Source organism: Lutra lutra, chromosome 15 (genome assembly GCF_902655055.1).
Source record: "Lutra lutra chromosome 15, mLutLut1.2, whole genome shotgun sequence".
Classification (NCBI taxonomy): domain Eukaryota; kingdom Metazoa; phylum Chordata; class Mammalia; order Carnivora; family Mustelidae; genus Lutra; species Lutra lutra.
This window is the reverse complement of record NC_062292.1, coordinates 27,467,112-27,489,397: the sequence shown is the minus strand read 5'-3', so window position 1 is coordinate 27,489,397 and position 22,286 is coordinate 27,467,112. Positions and strand designations below refer to the sequence as shown.

The window sequence follows — 22,286 nt, the reverse complement described above, 5'->3', positions numbered from 1 at the left end:
CCTAAAAGGAATTCAGTGAATTTCAGAAGGTGAAAGGAAAGCATATAGCATTCTCTTATTTTGTTGTAATAAAACTAAAAATTAAGAAAAGAATTTTTAAATTTATCATTTGAATATTTAAAATTTTTTTACTTAAACAACTCTTGGATCCCAGAGGAAAGCAAAGGTTATGGAAAATCTAGGGAAAAAAGCACGGTGAAATCACTCGATATTGGGACCTATGGGACAGAGCTAAAGCAGAATTCAGAAGCACCTCTCTTACTGAAGAAAGAAAGTAACTGAATTAAATATCTAACTCAACAAGTTAGAAAAATGATCAACAAAACAAACCTTAAATAGCAGAAGGTAGAATAAAGATAAAAATTAATGAACTAGAAAAAGGAAAACTGATCAGACAAATAAAAGCCGGTTCTTAAAAAAACAGATAATTCTTTAGCTACCTAGTAAAAAGTGGGTAGGGAAGAGAGCACAGATGAGAAATAATCATGGGAAAATGACAGAAACAGAAAAGAATAAGACAATCATAGAACGTTTTGCTCAATCCTTTGTAAATTAATTTGAGAACCTGGAAGAAGGGATAATTTTTCAAGGAAAATAGAAATGATCACTACAAACCTCAAATGATTAGAAAATCTAAACAGAATCACCCCTGCCCCCTCCCTCACCAGCACCCCCAAAAAGCCTGACTGAGGCCCAGGTGATGAACAAGGGACTTCTGGCAGTTTTTCAGGAACAGATAATATCAATCTTCCCAAATAGATGTGCTTTAATAAATATGGGTATCTCTGAAAAGAGACAAACTAGTGAACAGTTGTTGTTCCTAGGGAATGGAGTTGGGACTAAGGGACAGTATTGGAAGCGAGTCTTACTTTTTATTATCTATCTTTCAGGTCGTTCCATTCTATACCATACGCATACGTTGCTTATTTAAGTGTAAGGAATTTAGAATATATTGGTTTCACATTTGGACAAGTTCACAAAACCATTTGGCTTTTGTTGTTTTGTTTGCTCCCATGTTTTCTTTTTTGGTAGGCAAAAATGTTTAAATGGCCCTCCCTTACAGATGTCCCATCCTGATCCTTAGAACCTGTGAATATGATGAGATCTGGCTTCTGTGAATAGGTTGTGTTTTATATCACAGTTGACCTTAAAATAGGGAGATTATCCTGGATTATCTAAGTGAACCTGACCCAATCCTATGAGCCTCAAAAGCCGAGAGCTGCTTTTGTCTGCTGGCAGAAGGGCAGTCGAGGAGATGGGGTGCGAGAAGGCATTCACGTGCACCTGCGCTTTGAAGATGTGGGGGATCAGAGGGCAGCCCCCGGGTGACAGCTGGAAAGGACTTCATACCCACAACTGCAAGGAACTGCCTTCTGCCAAACCACCAGAAAGAGCTTGGAAGGGGATTCTTACCCAGAGCCTTTGGGTAAGAGCCCACCAGCCTGCCAGGCATCTTGATTTTAGCCTGTGAGACCTGAGCAGAGGACAGTAGGGCCCACCTGGGCTCCTGACTGCAGAGTTGCAGGATAATAAATGGGTATTACTTTCAGCCATGAAGTTTATGGTAATTTGTTATACAGCAACAGAAAACTAACAGAGACAAATTACATTTTAAAACCTCCGCACGGAGCAGCAGCTGGTTGGCAGAGCATGCAACTCTTAACCATAAGGTCATGAGTTCAAGCCCATGTTGGGCATGGAGCCTACTTCAAAAATAATAATAATAATTAAATAAAACCTCCATACATGTGGGGCTCTACGGGGACCCAGAGATGGGAGCCATCGTCTCTCTAGTCTGGGCGTGCTGGGATGGTGCAGAGCAGCCTCAGAGCCAATGGTACTGGTCAGGGGCTGCCTGTTTCTCATGATGTAAAATATTCTCTGTGTATTTTCATTATTTTCACCGATTATGTAGAAATCCAATTCTGTTATCTTAATGAAGAGAATAAATTTTTATACCTGTCTTTTTCTTTTCCTGCTCAGATTGTAATATTGAAAAAAAAAATTTTCGGTATTTCTGTTTCAAACAGTCTTTTCTGTTTTGAATGAAAGAGTTGAACTATTTTTTCCTTTGGATGCCTTGGCAAATTAACTCCTGCCTTTCTAAAACTTTCTGGGTTTCTGTGCCCTATTTTTAATTTGTCATCCAAATAGTTTTTGATCATGATAACACACCTCAATGACACTATAATTCTTTGACTACTGTAGTTTTTCTTTTTTTTATTATTTAAAAAAAATTTTTTTTTAAAGATTTTATTTATTTATTTGACAGAGAGATCACAAGCAGGCAGAGAGGCAGGCAGAGAGAGAGGAGGAAGCAGGCTCCCTGCTGAGCAGAGAGCCTGATGCGGATTCGGGGCTCGATCCCAGGACTCCGAGATCATGACCTGAGCCGAAGGCAGCGGCTTAACCCACTGAGCCACTCAGCCACCCACTGAGCCCCTTTTTTAAATTTTTTTTTTTTAAAGATTTTAGACTACTGTAGTTTTTCTAGAGTCTTACTTACTTGGGTTGTTGCAATGACAGTTTATCCAAGACCAAATAAAGATAGTTTACCTTTAAAGTTGTCAGACGCTAGCACTCGTCTTTCAATTAAGTATTTTAGTTTAGTATTATGAGAATCAAATATTTAATTTTTATTTAATTGATGGTACTTTTGGAAACTTTTACCTGGAAATGTTAACTCCGAGAACTGCAGAAAAGAAGTCTGTCTGTTAGATCTTCAGAGGGCATAGGAAGATTCCAGAATGTGGAGAATTGCTTCTGTGGTTGCTGTCACTTCAAATTCCGAATAGGAAAGCATGGAAAGTTGAAGTCAGTCAGGGTCCGAAGCCCAACCACGTAGCATCATCAGTGGCACAGTACCATGTATAAATCTCTGATCCTGGGTTTTGATGCATTTCTTTTTGGTAAGTTACATTGTCCAATTTTCTTTTCTAGGACAATTCCAGGGCTCTGTAAGCCTGTTGAGGTCAGGAAATGCTTCTGCCTCCTATACAAAACACCACTGGACAGTGTGTTACAGAAAGATATGAAACCCACAAGGAAAAATTTTAAAAACTGATGTTGATGACTGTGTATGTGTGGTGTGAATAGCGGACAGAACAAAGAGTTTCTATTTTGCTCTGATAATCAAATTTCTTTAAAGAATGTATTTGTCCTCTTTAGCAGAAATTTGTTCTTTTTCTTTATGAGATGAAGTGAATTTTTTTTTAAAGATTTTTTTTTTTTTTTTATTTGACAGACAGATCACAAGTAGATGGAGAGGCAGGCAGAGAGAGACAGGAGGAGGAGGCAGGCTCCCCGCTGAGCAGAGAGCCGGACGCGGGACTCGATCCCAGGACCCTGAGATCGTGACCCGAGCCGAAGGCAGAGGCTTCAACCACTGAGCCACCCAGGCGCCCGAATTTTTTTTTTTTTAAGAGAGGTTTCCAAAAGGACTTGAACTGTATTACTGCTAATGCTGGTGTGTATTGAGTGAGACATTTACAGCAGCAATAATTATATTAATACTCTGTGCCAAATATATATATAATGGGTTTACTACTGGTGTCTGAATTATGGAAAGGTAGTAACGTGTTTAAGAATGCTGTTTGAAAGAAAAAAAGGCATTTGTCTTAAAGTCCAGTAATGTTTTTATCTCATCAAATACATCATCCAGTGAGCTTTATCTTCTACATACTAAAATATAGATATTTCTGTATCTTTATAGATACTGATTTAAAAGAAATCTCTGGTGGGCTCAGGTTTCAGAAATCTCCTGAGTGCCACACTCCCAGGCCTCAACTCAAAGACTAGCTTTGCTCCAGTGCTCAAGACTGGCTATATTAGATCATTTTCTTTCCTTCTTTTTTTTTTTTTTTTAAGATTATTTATGTATTTATTTGACACAGAGAGAGAGATCACAAGTAGGCAGAGAGGCAGGCAGAGAGGGGGGGGGGAAACAGGCTCCCCACTGAGCAGAGAGCCCAACGTGGGGCTCGATCCCAGGACACTGGGATCATGACCTGAGCTGAAGACAGAGGCCTTAACCCACTGAGCCACCCAGGCGCCCCAGTAGATCATTTTCAAAGACAACTCCTAATGAACTTGGCAAAAGGGAGGGAGGTAAAGCCGTGCTTGGCTTTTTCCTACATTTGGGGTTTCCCTCTGGCAGGTTTTCCTTGTGAATAATGCTTATCATTGGCAAAATATAAAAAGTTAGTTTGCCATCCGAACCCTCCACCTAATAACAGACATGTCAGAGGTGTGCTGATAATCAGCAACGAGGCGGTAGCCACAAAAAAGAAACTTGTAGGAATGCAACTTTGAGAATATTAGGAATGTCGCACTGTGGGCTGCCCCTGGTCAGCCCAGCAGCAGCACATCACCGTTTGCTCTCAGTAATTTGGATCTCTGCACCTGTTGCAAATTGGTGGTGTCATAAGCTTATTAGCCAGATGTCCATCCATAGACACAAAATCTGAGTTTTATTAGGATAACAGTATTGACTTAATGAGGTTTTCTTTTTCCTGTTTTTTTTCACTGACTTCATGAATTGGAATTACTGGGTAGGAAAGCAAGTAATACACTTCCTGACCCAATGGTACATATGTGTTGAGGCTGAAGAATGTCATAGATGGGTGCCCTTATTCATAAAACATTATGGGTAGAGCAGAGACCTTTCATTGTAAAAAGTGAGATTATTTCTTTAGAAACCATGTAAATTACTGAAGGGAATTATGACCAAGGATATGTTTTGGGTGAATAGATGCCAACTGCCCATCTCACTAGATGATTACTATTCTAAATATTTTTCCATTAGCTAGTTTCAGCTCAGGAAATAGATTAGACCCTTAATGGCCTAAGCAATGAGGAAATGAGTGATATATTTATAGATTCCACCAGTGAATTTGAAATAAAACTTCTTGCCTATTAAAAATTCTGACTGTAATACTCAATGTAAATGCAATTTTTTAAATGCTTTTTAAAATGTTCCCTCCTCCTCTCCCATCCCAAAGCTTTTGAAGGTCTGCTATTCTCAATGAAGGGAATAAATTACCTAAAAGCTTATTTTGAGGGGTGCCTGGGTGGCTCAGTGGGTTAAAGCCTCTGCCTTTGGCTCAGGTCATGATCCCAGGGTCCTGGGATCAAGCCCCTCCACCCCCGCTCAGCAGGGAGCCTGCTTCCTCCTCTCTCTCTGCCTTCCTTTCTATTTGTGATCTCTGTCAAATAAATAATAAATAAAATCTTTTTTTTTTTTTTTAAAAGCTTATTTTGAAGAAAGCCTGATTTTATATTAAGTAGGGGGTATAAAATTACCATTGAGTCCAGATCATATGTTTTAATGGTAGAGACTAACCCATTTCTGGTCTTGTTTGGGGAGTCTGTAGAATGTCAAAGTCAGGGTGGCCACCATGGACCACTCTGGTGGCCCCATTCAGGCCTGGAGCTTTTCCATTTTAAATGGTGCTGGAGGAAAGGTGTTTCCACCTTATTTAACCCTAATGGCTTAGCCAAGCTTTGTGGAAGACTGAGAATGGCTGTGTCCTATATATAGACCAAAGGTAAGGTGGTAGGCTTTGGCTTCCACCACAGTCCTTACTTGAAAGGGCTGATTCCCATCTTAACTTTGCCACTGAACAGCTCTATTTAAGCAGTTGAGTTAGAGAACCTCTGAAGGCCTGAACAGCTCTTATATCACCTGTGTTTTCATAGAATCCTGAAGTAAGCATTTCATTCCCCCTCTACGGGCCTTGTTTTCTGCATCTATTAAGAAAAGGCTCTTGAGGGCCGCCTGAGTGGCTCAGTGGGTTAAGCCTCTGCCTTCGGCTCAGGTCAAGGTCTCAGGGTCCTAGGATTGAGCCTTGCATCGGGCTCTCTGCTCAGCAAGGAGCCTGCTTCCCCCCCTCTCTCTACCTGCCTCTCTGCCTACTTGTGATCTCTCTCTCTCTGTCAAATATATTAAAATCTTAAAAAAAAAAAAAAGAAAGAAAGAAAAGGCTCTTGAGAAAGAGGGACTCCTAAAAGAAAGGTGCAAATCAAAGCCATTTTAAAATGGACTGAGGTTATTACTTGTGTTTTTATGAGGAATGAGGGGTTAATATATTTACTTTCATTATGTGTAGAAATTTCTTTTCATTTTCTTGTATTGGTAAAAATCCGGATTTCTTGAATTTTTCAGTCTGATACTCCAGATGTTTAGCATTCTGTTTTATAAATAGCAGACACTTAATAGCTGTGTATTCTCTTGAACTTCACTGTAAACCACTTGAAAAAGCAAAGTTGGATCAACTACCTTTTTTGTATTTGAATTGTTTCTAAGCCTATTTTTAATGATGGGTGGGTGTTCATGCACCGGCCCTTTTTCTGTTGTTTATACTAACAGAGCATCATCGTCATTGAATGGCTGATTTAAATGAGAAGATACTTTGTGCTCTTTATTTTAAAATATTACAAAGTCCTATTCCTGTTCAAAGGCTTTCAGATAAAACTGACCAATTCCACATTGGAACATCTGGACAAATTTAAAATACAATCTAAAATTTGTAGGGAAGCAGCCAAGGTCAACCCCTATGTTTGACTGGATCTACTTTTTAATTTCTGTTTTATTTATTGTATCTTTAAAGTTAGACTTCTGGATTAAAAATCCCCAGGATAGAGACGCCTGGGTGGCTCGGTTAAGCTCCTGCCTTCGGCTCGGGTCATGGTCCCAGGGTCCTGGGATTGAGTCCCGCATCTGGTTCCTTGCTCAGTGGGGAGCCTGCTTCTCCCTCTGCTTGCTCTGCCTACCGCTCCCTCTGCTTGTTCTCTCTCTCTCTCTCTCTCTGACAAATAAATGAAATAAAATCTAATTTTAAAAATCCCCAGGATAGGGCGCCTGGGTGGCTCAGTGGGTTAAGCCGCTGCCTTCGGCTCAGGTCATGATCTCAGGGTCCTGGGATCGAGTCCCGCATCGGGCTCTCTGCTCAGCAGGGAGCCTGCTTCCCTCTCTCTCTCTCTCTCTGCCTGCCTCTCCATCTACTTGTGATCTCTCTGTCAAATAAATAAATAAAATCTTTAAAAAAAAAAAATCCCCAGGATAAACACATAATATAAAAGTTTAAAACATACTCAGCACACCGTTGCGCTCCCCCCCCATTTAACAGGAAATGAAGTTAATGAAGTGCTGTAACACATCAGTCTGGAAGCCGGGTGCTTCTGGCCACCACCGCCCAGGGAAGCTGTATCCGCCCACAGCAGGTTGTAGGTCTCTTCCAGCGACAGTTGGCCCTCGATGGGAAGCACTCCTTGTGTTCAAAGCTGTAAAACTACATTCATTACTTCTCCAGCTCTTGTCTGTGTGAATCCCGGGGACTGAGATCTGCAGTTTGTGAGGCTTTAGTTTGCCACACTAAGCCACACCCTTCTAAAGGCATTACTTCTCTCCCTCTTGGTTTGGTTTCTTGTTCCTTCTTCAGCTTTTCCCCTTTCATCTTCTCCTCATTTTTTAAAAATGTAATTCATTTTTATGTTTTCAGTCGCTTAACCCCTAGCCTCTGGTTTCCTTATCTGTAAATCAGGAACTAGGTAGTACTCTCTAAAGCCAGTGGCAATACTCTGTGATCCCATGGGGTAGTATATATTTATGAATAAATATAAGTGTCATCTTTTTAATGATAATTTTATCAACAAATTATGGGTTGGAAATCTAAGTCACGGGAAACTTTTCTTAGCTTAGAAACCCTCTCAGCTTCTGTGTCTAGGGGCCTATGAGTTAAACTGACAAGGGGCTCAGTCCTTGGGCGTCTGTCTGTGGCTCAGGCCATGATCCTGGGGTCCTGGGATCAAACCCTGCATCAGGCTCCCTGCTCAGCAGGAAGCCTGCTTCTCCCTATCCCACTCCCTCTGCTTGTATTCCCTCTCTCTCTGCCTCTCTCTCTGCCAAATAAATAAAATCTTTAAAATAAATAAATAAATAAATAAATAAATAGACAAAAAGTGGACTAACAGGAAAAATGGCACATGTTTATTGATATTAATACTTTTTATAGGAATAGCAACTTCACAGAAAAGAAGTAAACACCCAAAGAGGCAGCCGGACCTGGGGACTTATACACCATTTTAACAAAGGGTGATAAATTGCGGAGAGGGAACACACAAAGGAGAAGGGGAGTTGGGCTTGGAGGGGGTTAGATTGTGAGAAGATAACTAGGAAGTATAGGAGGGAAACTAATGGTAGCTAAGGGTTGTGGAGGGGGCCCCTTTACAGATGGACATTCCCTACAAAAGGGCAGTCTCTACTCTGCTTTTAGGCAGGTAGGTTGGGAGCAGAGAGTTCCTGTGCTTGTGACTTCTCAGTTTCCTTCAGCTCAAAATAATCCTTTGGCATATTTTGTGGCATATTTTGGGGTAGCATATTCTGGTCCCCTTCAGAAACCTAAGAATCTGACATCTTTTTAGAACCCTCCTAAGTCTGAAAATCCTGGACACTACTTTGTAAAACTGATTGATGAGTGGAATAATACATATTCGAACATATAAGTAATTAATATTGATACATAAACAATGCCCATAACAATGAGACACCACAAGTAGTTTGTCAGGAAGTGACTGTGATCTTTCCAATTTCAGAAATACTTAATATCAAAACATCAAGTTATGTACCTTAAATACATCCAATTTTTTGATCAATTATACTTCACTAAAACTAAAAAAACAAGACTATGTAAATGTTCTGGTTGTAATTCATGAGGCAAAAATCTCATAGAGTCAAAGTGAAAGAAAGTTCTCCATAGATATTATTGAATGACTCACTTATTGGTAATTTTCAATAGAGTTTGAGACAATACCAGTAGGTCCTGAAATCGTAGAAATTATTTTAAAAAGTCTAGTGGTTGGAGGTCAATTTGGTATTTAAAAATAACCCCTTTCCGAGGCGCCTGGGTGGCTCAGTCTTTAAGCATCTGCCTTCGGCTCAGGTCATGATCCCAGCGTCCTGGGATTGAGCCCTGCATTGGGCTCCCCGCTCAGTGGGGAGTCTGCTTCTCTTTCTCCCTCTCCCCCTGCTTGTATTTCCTCTCTTACTGTGTGTCTCTCTCTGTCAAGTTAAAAAAAAAAAATCTTAAAAAAAAAAACCTTTCCATAATCTTGATTTAAGAGATATAGATCTGTATTCATAGTTCTCAGCCCAGGGTAGTTACCCCACACCCCCCACCACCCCTTGGGGACATTTGGCAAAGTCTAAAAAATTTAGAGTTGCCACTACCTTGGGGAATGGGTACTACTAATATCTCATGTGTAGAGGCCAGTGATGGCACAAAACATCTTAAAATTCACAGGACAGCTTTCTACAAGAAAAAGTTACTCATCCCCAATTGTTAACAATGCCATGTTTAAGAATTTTTCTATATATGACTCAATAGAGAGATCTACAGTTTGGAGTGTCTGCTCATGTCTAATTCTGCTAGGTGTTGAAAACAAAATAGAGGTCATTAAAATTCATATCTTAGCCAATGCATATCATTACAAACTACTTGCTGACTTTTGGCATTTTTCTTGACCTTTTACTCTTGTCTGGACAATTAGATTTTCACGGTAGATTCTTGAGTTTGGTCTGAGGCAAACTCTGGAAAACAAAATGAGAAAGCACTCAAAGATCCTACTGACTGGTATCAAGGGTCCTGTCTAGGCAGGTTTAGAGATGGAGTAATTACTTAATAGATTATAACTCTTTATAATAGTATGCTTCAAGGTGGAGTTATGGGCCTTAAACTGAAGTGAACTCTACCAATCATTTAGTCCAAAGTGTTCTTTTAAAATAAGAAGCTGCCTTTCTAAGCTCACAGGTGTTTCGTTGTAGAACCCATACAAGGCATGATTGCAACCCAGACACAAGACACTTCACTTTTGTAAGTTCTTTTCCTTAGCTCATTTGAGAAAGCGGTTGCTCACGAGCCTCTGCATCAAGCTTGCTTGGCGTAGACGAAGAAAATTCAGGGAGAAATTGATTTTGTGAACAAGGGGATTGGCAGTCATGGCCCTCCACCATTTACAGAACTCGCAACATAATATTAAAAATGAGGAAGCAGAAAAGTACAGCAATAGGGAGGGACATTTTCCCTTGAGTCCTCAAAGTGATAGAATTGCCTTCCATTTCCTACTGTTTGTTTTCCCCACAACAGTTGAAATTCTACAGTAATTTTCCATTTGGTTATTTGCCTTTTTCCTTTTTAAAAAAGTTTCCATTATTATACCCAATGAATTAAAGGGTATTCCTCATTAGTCTCTGAGTTGATGTAGTAAGATCTGTAGAAAGAGTTGTTACAAAATGTGCACACCAGGAGTGCCTGACTGGCTCAGTGGGTAGAGCATGCATCTCTTTTTTTCTTTTTCTTTTTTTTAAAAGATTTATTTATTTGAGAGAGAGAGAGAGAGAGAGAAAGAGCACAAGCAGGAGGGCCAGAGGGAGAGGGAAGAGAGAATCTGAAACAGACTCAGTGCTGAATGTGGAGCCCAGTGCTGGGCTTGATCTCAAGACTCTGAGATCACGATCTGAGCTGAAACCAAGTGTCAGGTGCTTAACTGACTGCACCACCCAGGCACCTTGAGCATGCGACTCTTAATCTCAGGGTTGTGTGTTGAGTCCCACATCAGGCCTGGAGCCTACTTAAAATTAAAAACAAAATATTCACATTAAAGAACGAGTTTTTCAGGGATCTGGTAGCTGAAGCAGCATCATGAAGCTGTAGCTTTACTAATTTCATGTCACAGTAAGATAAATTTTTGAAAAAATACAAACTAAAAAAAATTAGTAAAGCTGTAGCTTTACTAATTTCATGTCACAGTAAGATAAATTTTTTTAAAAATACAAAAAATAATAAATTTTTAAAAAAATACTGACTACTCTGAAACTGGGGATTTGAGGAAAATACTGGCAGAGAAGATCTACCGAGATCACTGTTAGTAGTAGTAACTGGAGCATACTGGTCTGATTTAATTTGACATACTCAAAATAATTAGGCTGTTGAGTGTAGAGGTGAGTATAATGATCACCATTTAAATAAAGTTAAAATGTTAATGTTTGGTGCCAGTGGAAAACAAAATGTTTAGCCACTAATGCAGAGGTCACTAAATCTTTGTTACAATCTGATTAGCAAGTTAATACTTTTTCCTTTTTTGCTTTTCAATTACTGTTCCCTAATTTTGCATTTAATTTATCTTTTTCTGAAAACCTGTTAATTGCATGTGCTTTAGCCCTACAGAGGAAAATGTTGCTTAGCAACTGCCAAAATAACTAATAAGCCTATATCCAGTAAAGGCTTAAAAGACTTACTTATTTTAAATTTATGTATTTCTTTATTGACCATTAAAACCAAGAGGAAGTTGTTTCACTTTGAGTTTCTTCTGATTTCTGCATCTTTTTTGTAATTTATATATGGGCTTTTGTAGTAAAAACAAAAGATACAATATAGATAATGTAAACATTACTCTTTTCTCCCTTCCATCCTCTTAGTAACACTGTTGTATGTTCATCATTTGCTTTAGTTACTTTTGTCAACATAATACCTTGTCAGTGTTACATGCTGGGTAAAGAAGTAGTTTCTACTCATTGGATACAGATATCTACAATACTTTTTTGTAATGCTAAGGAAGCTATTTTCTTTTTAGAAGAACTATGTTAAGGTTTTAGGAGAGGGAAGTAGAGATAATATTGCCTATAATGGCTTTATTTTTTGGTTATTTGACCCAGAAGAATCTCAGAAGAGTCATCTACGCTAAGGGCTTTGGGGTGGGAAGTGGTGCTGTCACAGTGCAAGGTCGTTAGACTCCTGTCACTTAGCCTCAATGTGTTCACTTGCCGGAGGTTTAAGTCTTCCCACTCCAGCATATACAGGGTTTTGATATTATCCAAATCTCAGACCCATTTCCTTCCCTTTGCTTCTGTTCAGCTGCCTTGGGGTAAAGACGAAATATCAGTAAATTTGTTTACTGCTTCCTTTGTATTCTGTGGTGTTGTAAAGTTAAAGACCACCTTTACAAATATATCAATAATAAAAAGAGCACGGGAAATTTCTATTACTAGTACTAAGGCAGTATGCATTAAAGAGAAATGGTGTATGATTTCAAAGAGAACTTTTGTCTTGCAATGAAGCTCCTTTACAAAATGGCTGCTTTGCAGGTTTTTCTTATGGAGGCTTTGGACAAATTTATAGCTATTTTCTTATTATTCACAGGAAGGAACTCCTGGGATATCATCTTGCACAATGGTTAATTGCCCTATACATATCAGTGGGGTTTTTTTTTAATGGGATATCTTCATTAAGATATTACCCTAACATAAAATAAAGGTTTTTTTTTTCCCCTACCAATATTGAATTACTGCTACATACAGTAACTATAATAAAACAATTATCTACAGTGGGCTAATATAGGACTCATTTATAAAGTGCCATGATCTGTAAGATCATGTATTGTGTTCCTATCTCATATTGTCAACCCTTGTTAGAACAATGTAGGTAGAATAACTGGAAGTAAGTTAAATATATAAAGGTGTATACTTAGTATTTTATCTGATATAAGTACATGATGTGCTAAAGAATTGAATAGTTTAGGACAAAAATAATCTTTTAAAAGAGATGTGGGACCCCTGGGTGGCTCAGGCATTGGGAGTCTGCGTTCCACTCAGGTCATGATCCCAGGGTCCGGGAATCGAGACCCGCATCAGGCTCCCTGCTCAGCAGGAAGCCCGATTCTCCCTCTCCCACTCCCCCTGCTTGTGTTCCCTCTCTCACTGTTTCTCTCTGTCAAATAAATAAATAAAAATCTTTTTAAAAAAAAGATACATATATCTTGAATTGATCTTTTAAAAAAAGGAGATGTATATGAGGGAGATAATGGGAGGAAGAATGGAGAGAAGGGAAAGAAAAAATGTTACTGTTGAAATATAAAGACTGGCTTAAGAGTAAAAGGAAATTCACAAGTTTTGTTAATAGTGAATAAAATAGTTAATAAAAGCATCCATTTACTAATGCTTCCATTCTGTGTTCTAAGTGCAGATAATGGAAAAATTCAATTTATTCTTTACAAAGTTTAATACCAGAACTTCATGCTTAACATTAATTTTTTTTTTATTTAGTCAACCTCATGGGGCAGTTTTCCTATAACATTCCTTTAGACAGCTCTCCTCTATACATGGGAATAGAAAATAGAAACTATGGGGCATCTGGTTGGCTCAGTGGGTTAAAGCCTCTGCCTTTGGCTCAGGTCATGATCTCAGGGTTCTCTGCTCAGCAGAGGGCCTGCTTCTCCCTCTTTCTGTCTCTGCCTGCCTCTCTGCCTACTTGTGATCTCTGTCTGTCAAATAAATAAAATCTTAAAAAAAAAAAATAGAAAGTATGGGGGAAGAAAACATTTAATCTTTAAATACGGAAATTTTCAAATAATGAACCTTTTATTTATTTTAGCTCTTAATTTTTACTTGTGTAAAAAATGACTAGTGTAGTCATTTGACAGAAATGATTAGAAAAAACATCTACCAATTAATCACTAATTAGAGTTTTCCTTCATTCCCTGTTGTACTCTTTGGAGTATAGATACTAGTAAGCAGTAAAGTGTCAAATAACTAGGTGGCCATTAAGAGAAGCAAAAGGCATTATATTTACATAAATTAAAATTACCCACAAATCAGTATTTAATACATATTTGTATTCAGTTTTGCAGTCTAATCATTTATACAGATTTGCCAGCATATGTACATTGCTGTAGTCTCAGCATGGTCAGTTAGCATTATAAATCATAATCTCATATTATGTTGCATGCTTAAAATTCTCAACAAATGCATGCTAAGTTGTCCCAGATGGACATTTTTTTTTTTTTAATTTTGTAAAGATTTGTTTTTCAAGTAACCTTTACCATCTACGGGGGTCTTGATTTCACAACCCCAGTATCAAGGGTCACACACTCCACTGACTGAGCCATCCAGGTGCCCCTCAAAAGGAATTTTTTTTTAAGATTATTGATTGATTAATTTGTTCATTCATTCACTCATTCAGTCATTTGACAGAGAGAGATTGTGCATGAGTGAGCAGGCAAGCCAGCATGGGGGGGAAAAGCAGAGGAGGAAAGAGGAGGAGAGAATCTCCAGCAAATTCCACACCGAGTGTGGAGCCTGACATGAGACTCAGTCTCACAGCCCTGAGGTCATGACCCGAGTGGAAAACAAGAGTGGGATGTTCAACCGACAGAGCCACCGAGGGGACATTTTTAAATAAGGATGCATCATGTACTATGTATGTCCTTAGGCCTAAAGGTGGTTCTTACAATTCGTGACTGAAAGTAAACCCTTGGGCAGCTATGTGGGTGCTCATATTCTCCCTTAACTTCCTGCTGTCTCTGATGACTAACACATAAGGAAATTAGCTGTTTTTAAAGATTAAAAAATAAAAATCATGATATTGGAGAGATACACTTTATGATTATACTTCATGACAGTGCTTAAATTGGAAATAACCACTTTTAGGGAAAATATTTTATTTTATTTATTTTTTTTTTTTAAAGATTTTATTTATTTATTTGACAGAGAGAAATCACAAGTAAGCAGAGAGGCAGGCAGAGAGAGGAGGAAGCAGGCTCCCTGCTGAGCAGAAAGCCCGATGTGGGGCTCGAACCCAGGACCTGGGATCATGACCTGAGCCGAAGGCAGCGGCTTAACCCACTGAGCCACCCAGGCGCCCCTAGGGAAAATATTTTAGATCAGACATAAAAAACACATTCTTGGGTCACCAGCCTGGCTTGGTAGGTAGAGCATATGACTCTTCATAACAGGATTGTAAGTTCAAGCCCCACATTGGGTGTAGAGATTACTTAAAAATAAAATCTTAAAAAAATAAAAATAATATATATTATTACATATATTATAAAACAAAATAAAATATAAATAAATAAAACAAATATATAAATATATAATATTAAAATATTAAACATTTTAATATTTAATATTAAAATATAAATATTTATATTCAAATATCTGTATTTGAATATTAAATATAATATGTATATAAAAATAAAAATACAAATATATTAAAATATAAAATATATAAATAAAATATAAAATAAAAATATGTATAAATAAATTCTTATTGAAGTGAATGAAATTGCTACCACTCTTAGTAAGACAACTGTTAAACACTGTTAAAAAACTATTAAAGCCTTTTTATTATTTTTCTATTAACCCATTAAACAATTTACTCTTGTTCTTAAAGTAAACAAAAAGTCAGTTTTTAACAGTGGAGAAGCTGCTGTTGACAAGTCATTCAAGGAATGCTGCTTCAGTCCACACATATTTTCTATTGTAGCAGATGGTTAATACGTGCATTATACTTGTCAGTGTTGGCGTCAGTTTCCATTTGCAAATGCCTTATAAATAATACTCTTAGATGCAAAATGAGTTTTTAGTTCGTATTTTGAATATACAATAATACAATAGTAAAAAGAAAATACTTAGAGGGGGATGTCTGGCTGCCTCAGTGGGTGGAACATGTGACCCTTGATCTCAGGGTCCTGAATTTGAGCCCCATGTTGGGCACAGAGCTTGCTTAAAAAAATTTAAAAGCAAAATACTTAAAAGAAGAGAGATACAAAGTCCAGCTTTGGAAATTGTAAAGCTTCTATTTCAGGATCTCCAAGTTGAGTTTACTGTCTTCTCTCGAATTCATCTTACGATGAACCTGTTGGGGGTCAGGGGGACACACAGCCTTTGTAATCACATATTTCAATTTTAACCATGGCTCTCATTTGCTAGCAGTGTGACCTTAAATCACTTAAACCCATAGGGCAGTGGTTTACTCTTCTGTAAAATGGGGATAATAAAACCAGCTTCACAGTATTGTTGTAAAAATTAGGAGAGTGTAGTTAAAGCTCCATCCCAACACAGTAGATGTTAAATAATGTGTTACTTCTCTCTTCCCTCCCCCTTCACTTTTCATCAAACTCAGCTGATCTTTTTGAAATGAAATGGATTAACAGTTTCAGCTTCCAGATAAGCTGTTACTCTAAACCATTGTATAGGATATTTCTTTTAACTCTAAGATACCAATGAACAATGGAAAATCTTGTTATAATACAATTATAAAGAAGGATTATGTATTTCCACATGTTTGCCCATAGTAACAGTGTTTTGTTGATCAGGTTACAACAGATGAATATCAGTATACAACAAATGCTGTCTTTGTTCCCTGTTCTTGTCACAATTGCTTAATTTAATAAGAAGTAATTGATTAAACTCTGTCTGCATTGTCATCAGGAAACTGGAGAGGGCGGCGAAAGTATAAGAGACTCCACACACACGTAAACACACAGACATTATCAACCTTTCAAGTCCTCTAACCTGTCTCAACGATTTCTGACAGAATGACGCATGTAAATTACCAGCCTGCTCCCAAATACAGCAACATCTAAAAACATTTAATTGCTTAGGGAAAGCTAGTGGAAGGTTGGAGTTTTGTGACATCATCTCTCTCTTTCTCCCAGATTTTTATTAATTGGATAAGGAAATAGAAAATGGAGACATTGTGTTCTCGGATCCTGAGCTCCTCCCCCCGCCATCCCCCCTCAGTTCTGAAAGTTACAATTCCATCTTCTCTTTGGTGTTTAGCAAACGATCTTGTCCCCACAGACATCATTTTTATTAATATTGATAATAACAGCAAATAACAGCAACATTAACCAAATGCTTTCTAGAGCCAGGCAGCTTACTAAGGGATTATCTTATTATCCCTCATAGTAACAGCATTGTTATTATTTTCTTACCGTATGGATGCCAAAACCAAGAGTAAGACAGCCTATGTGATTTGCTTATGGTCACAGAGCTAGATGTTATCCCAAGTTATTCTGAACTCTGAAGCCCATGTATTAACCATTATACTATAGGTCCTTCTCCTGATATCAAAAATAGAGGCCCCAAAGGCAAAAACTTTGTCTTTGATGACTGCCCTTGGCCTATACACCGTGTTTTCCAAATTTGTTGAACTGATATTTGAAACCTACCACAGGCCAATTCAAATCTGCCTTTGAAACCTTACCTCCTACTGTACCCCACCAATATCAGTTCCTCACTGTGACCAGCTTATTTTCCCTGTAAAAAATTATTTCACGGGACGCCTGGGTGGCTCAGTTGGTTAAGCCGCTGCCTTCGGCTCAGGTCATGGACCCAGCGTCCTGGGATCGAGTCCCACATCAGGCTCCTTGTTCTGTGGGGAACCTGCTTCTCCCTCTGCCTCTGCCTGCCACTCTGTCTGCCTGTGCTCGTGCTCTCTCTCTCTCTCTGACAAATAAATAAATAAAATCTTTAAAAAAAAATTATTTCACTTTGCCTATCCAAATCTAATCCTTCCTTCCGTGAAGGCTTTCCTGTATGCAGAGACTTCATAATATTATAGTCCTAAAGTCACTCGTGATTGCGTTACTTGACAAACAGTGTATTGTTGTCTCTGGTGGCAGGGAGTGGATATTGGTATTTGAAAAGCAGTAGTGTCTGGCACGTGGCTGATTCTCAGTTTATGTTTGCTCACTTCCCTTATTGTCCTTTAGTGATGAAGGACACGCACTTTGGAGCCAGATACACTGGTTTTTTTATCTTATCAGCTTCATTTCTAATTGTGATAATTGAGTTAAATCACTACACTTCTCCATACTTTAGTGGAGAAGAAGGGAAAATTAGAGTTCCTAGTTCATTGAGTTATTGTGAAGATTAAATGAGATTCTATGTCTAGGACACAGTGAATGCTTGCTACATGTTAGTTCCCATTATTATTATAAAAGATTTTAAAAGGATATATTAGTTATTATTGCTTGTGTGTGTGTTTCAAGTGTGCCCAATGTGGGACTTGAATTCATGGCCCTGAGATCAAGATCTAAAATGAGATCAAGAGTTGGACGCTTATGGGGCGCCTGGGTGGCTCAGTGGGTTAAAGCCTGTGCCACGGGCTCAGGTCATGATCCCAGGGTCCGGGGATGGAGCCCCTCATCGGACTCTCTGCTCAGCGGGGAGCCTGCTTCCTCCTCTCTGCCTGTCTCACAGTCTACTTGTGATCTCTGTCAGTCAAATAAATAAACAAAATCTTAAAAAAAAAGAGAGTTGGACACTTAACCAACTGAGTCACCTAGGTGTCCCTATTACTCATTATTATAACTAGATTATATGTTACTATATTGAAAATTTTTAAGCCCCCACCACCCCCATGCACATTACAAGCATTTAGCAAATGCTGTTGAGTTTTTCAAATTGAGATATAATTCACATAGCATCAAATTCCTCAAGTTGGTTTGTTGTTGTTATTTTTAGTTTTTAAATTCTTGTTAACTGTAATACTAGTTTCAGGTGTACAATATAGCAATTAAGCACTTCCATCCATCACCCAGTGCTCATCACAACAAGTGTCTCCTTTAATCCCCATCACTCGTTCAACCCACCTCCCCGACTCACCTCCCCCTGGTGACCATAGAGTCCACCACTGTCAGCTGTCTGTATGTGACCTACTGCGGGGACCTGAGGACACTGTTGGAAAGGGGCTTATCCAGGCCGGCACCAGCCCTGCAGGAAGAACTTGAAACAAATGAACATGTAAATAAATCTAGCTCACACTTTTTTGCCATTCCCTAAAACTGAAACTGCCTTCTGATCTTGGTTAAAAAAAAAAAAAAAAAAAATCTAAAACATTATCCTTGTGGAATGGTTTGATTTGGTTGTTAGTAAAACTTTTTAAAAATTTAAAACACATTTTAAATTTTAAAAAATTATTTGAGGGGCACCTGGGTGGCTCAGTGGGTTAAAGCCTCTGCCTTCGGCTCAGGTCATGATCCCAGGATGCTGGGATTGAGCCCCGAATCGGCTCTCTGCTCTGCGGGGAGCCTGCTTCCTCCTCTCTCTCTGCCTGCCTCTCTGCCTACTTGTGATCTCTGTCAAATAAATAAATAAAATCTTAAAAAAACAAAAAAATTAAAAAAACTATTAAAAATTATTTGAACGCTTTAAAACTTAAGGTAAAGGTATTTGTAATTACAAGTGAGTTGTGTATTCTGCTCCAAATGAGACAAGACGAAGCATTGCTCATATTTTTAAATGTGTCTGAAACCATCCTCAGCAAATATCAGTGAATGCTTACAACACTGGAAGCACTTATTTTTGGTTAGGTAAAGTTTAAGGGAACGCGTTGTGTTAAAAAACAAAATTCAACTAATTTTAAAGATCTTACTGACTTTATCGAATGATTCATGACTTCGGCAGCACCCAATCTAGCAGATAGGAAGGAGCCCTGAGGAGCTGTACTAACAAAGAGACTTTCATAGGCAGAAGGGAGCAGGAACAAAGAAGTTACAGTAGGGCCAAAAAGCAGGTTGATTATTTCAAAGGGGTCTGTCAGCCAGATTACCCGACTAGTGCTGATCAGGCAACTTCTGGTGACTGGTTTAAGATTCCACTTCAGGGAGAGCCAACGCTGTGATGAAACCTCTGGTAACATGGGGCTTCACAGAAGTGACTCCATTTGGGACCTGTTGTCTTGTGTTTAACAGTTGGCTGTGGATTTTAGAGTTACAAATGAGGTAAAAAGCTGATTGTAAGAGAGTTGCAGACTCACGGTATGGACTCTCCCTCACCCACATTCTTTGTAGTGAGGAAGTAAGATACCCAGTACAGCTGTTAGGCAAGTATTTTAGGCTCCACTGTTTTTTCTTTTCTTTAACTCTGAGGTTTTTCTGTCATTGCTGTTGTTTTTTACCTTAAGAATCTGTGATTTCTGGAGTTTTGAATTTGCCTGGCAATTGCTAGGAAAGATAGTGAGCTGAATAACTAGAGTTTGACACAAGAAAAATAGTTTTCTTTACTTACCTTTGCATGATTTTTTTTTAAAGAAAACTAAGATTTTGCTTATTTATCTTTTACTCTTTGATCTTTTCCCTCTGTAAAAACTCAGTATGTGTCACTGGACTACTCTGAAATCCAAAATATCCTGAAAAGCTGTCCTCTCTTGATACTTATGTGACTTCTCATTCTCCTTTTATCTTTTGTTCCCCACGTAGAGCACTTGGGTTTCATAATGTGCACTCCTAAGTGGGAAACCTACTTGGAATACTGGTTTTCTGTGATTGAGAAAGTACTCGTAGAATTTTATCTTTCCTATGGTTGTTTATGTCAATACCGTGAATATCTTGTGAAGGTCTCTTAAAACTGAGTCACGTACACTTGGTGAATGTTGATCTTGACTGATTGAGGAACGGACAGACAAGCACCACCAGGGAGGGAAAGAGCCGGTCTAGAGGGCTCCACCTGTGCTTGGGGGGAGGGCGCAGAAGACCCTCTGCCCTTGAGACTACCTTTCTGCCCAGGTGCTTTTCTCCTCCTTTCTATCGTGCCCTGACCTTATGGCTGTTGTGAGAAGTTCAACCAGCAGAACCTGAGGCATGCGGTTAAGGGTCTTTGCAGCCACTCTTGGGGCCTTCTGTTTCTCACATATTTTCACCTTTGATATGAATACCCCTGCCCCCCATAAAGCTACTTTGCTTTGCTGCATTTGGAGAGAACACAGAAATTAGAAAATGTTCACATCTTATTCAGGTTTTTCTTGATTTTCTTTTTCATTTTGGCCGTACCTGCATTTGTGAGAACAGATGAAGTTCTCTGAAGGCCGGGCATGCTTTACTAGCCTCATACTCACTCAGGGTGACCCAAGTATGTTGTTGTTAAAAAGTAATAATCCCAGAAGAATGATTGTTAGAACAAAATCAGCTACCAGAATAAAGTCATACTATGTAAAGTGTTAAAATGACACTTAAAAATCATTAAAGATATTTTATTCACCAGAATGTTCTTATTTAATGAGATCTGGAGAGGCTTTTACAAATTATTTTATAGCCAGGTTGGCCTCTAAACTGCAAAGACTAAAGGATAACCAATAAAAAGTATAACGGAATCCTCTTCAGAGGCAAAAAGTTCACATTAGAAAATCCAAAGTAGGGTACAAAGTAGACTGCCTTTGTTGGGATGCATTCTAGCAACCCCGACTTTCTTAACATCTGGGATTACCGTTACCCTTTGTTTTTTATTCTCATGGAGAAGAAAAAGGTATTTCCACCTTCAAATCCCCCAGTAAGCCTGTTTAGTGGGGGGGAAACTGGATACTTATTTGGACTGTGTCTGCCCACACTTGAAAACCTCAGATCTAGTCCATCCCTCTCAATTTACATGACCATGAGGAAACTGAAACCTCGGGAGGTTGAATGACTTGCCCTGGGACAGACAGCTAGCTAGTTCCTGCTTGAACTGGCGACCATCTATTGGTTTCCACTGACGCAGTATTTTCTGCTGCCAGTTGGAAATACAGTTCCTTCCTGGTACATTTTAGCAGCAAGTGCTGCTACGCGCCTTGATCTCAGGTAATACCCCCCCACCCTCGGCTTTTTGCAGAGTTGCTTCGGGGTGTGAAGGTGAGGACTGCAGAGACTCAGGTGGAAACAAGGCTGGGAGATCCGTGGGATCAGTTAACAGGGGAAAAGGCCAAAAGAATAAGGTAGTAGAGGACTGTTTGTAAACTTGACTCTAACCAGGAGGGTTCGGGGCAGGTATGGTAGCTCCTGTTTCTGAGACTGGAGAGAAGATCTTAAGAAGAAAAAAGGCCAGTTCCAAGACAGGTGTTTAAACAGATCATTAGTTTTCAAAAAAGTATGCTTTTTGTTGAGACCACAAGTATACATTTCAATGTAAGAGAAAAGAAACATTGGGATTTTTCCTGCCCAGACTCTGAGAGTCAAAGTGTGGAGAACCATGGTAAGGGTGACAGAAATAAAGCGTACAAGTCTAACTTAGGGAACCCTTGCTTTAGAAGATGCATGCATTCTGGCTTTGATAGAGGACCTCTTAGATTTAGAAATGAAATGCTATTAATAATTCTAGTGACTGCGGCTAATTAGAACAGTCTTTTGTAGATAATAAATCAGAAGCTTTAAGAAAATACCTGTTTACCTGAGAACCTGTGTGGAATTCTGAAAGGACTGAAATATTTAAAGTCGTCAGCTTCTGTTTATGTAATTTTTAAAGTATCTTTACAGCCTTTGATTATGTTCCTAAAATTGTTTTGTAATCTTAACAGCCCTGATCTCTAAATATTTTATGAGTTTAATACACCGTACCTAAACTGTTTGATGTTGTTTTTCTGGTCCTTTTTTTCCTTGGGTTATGAGTGTTCTTCTCAACCAAGGAGATTACCCATTGTTACTCTGAATTGCTCTCCCGGGGTGCATAGGCAACTGCTCCAATGCGGTTTATAATTCTT

At 38.8% G+C, this 22,286-nt stretch overlaps 1 protein-coding gene across 4 annotated transcripts in view; it reads left to right on the top strand.

The window, feature by feature from the left end:
* The window catches only part of RABGAP1L (RAB GTPase activating protein 1 like), a 763,170-nt gene that overhangs the window by 636,320 nt on the left and 104,564 nt on the right, over window positions 1-22,286 (top strand). The gene's annotated exons all lie outside the window — the stretch shown is intronic.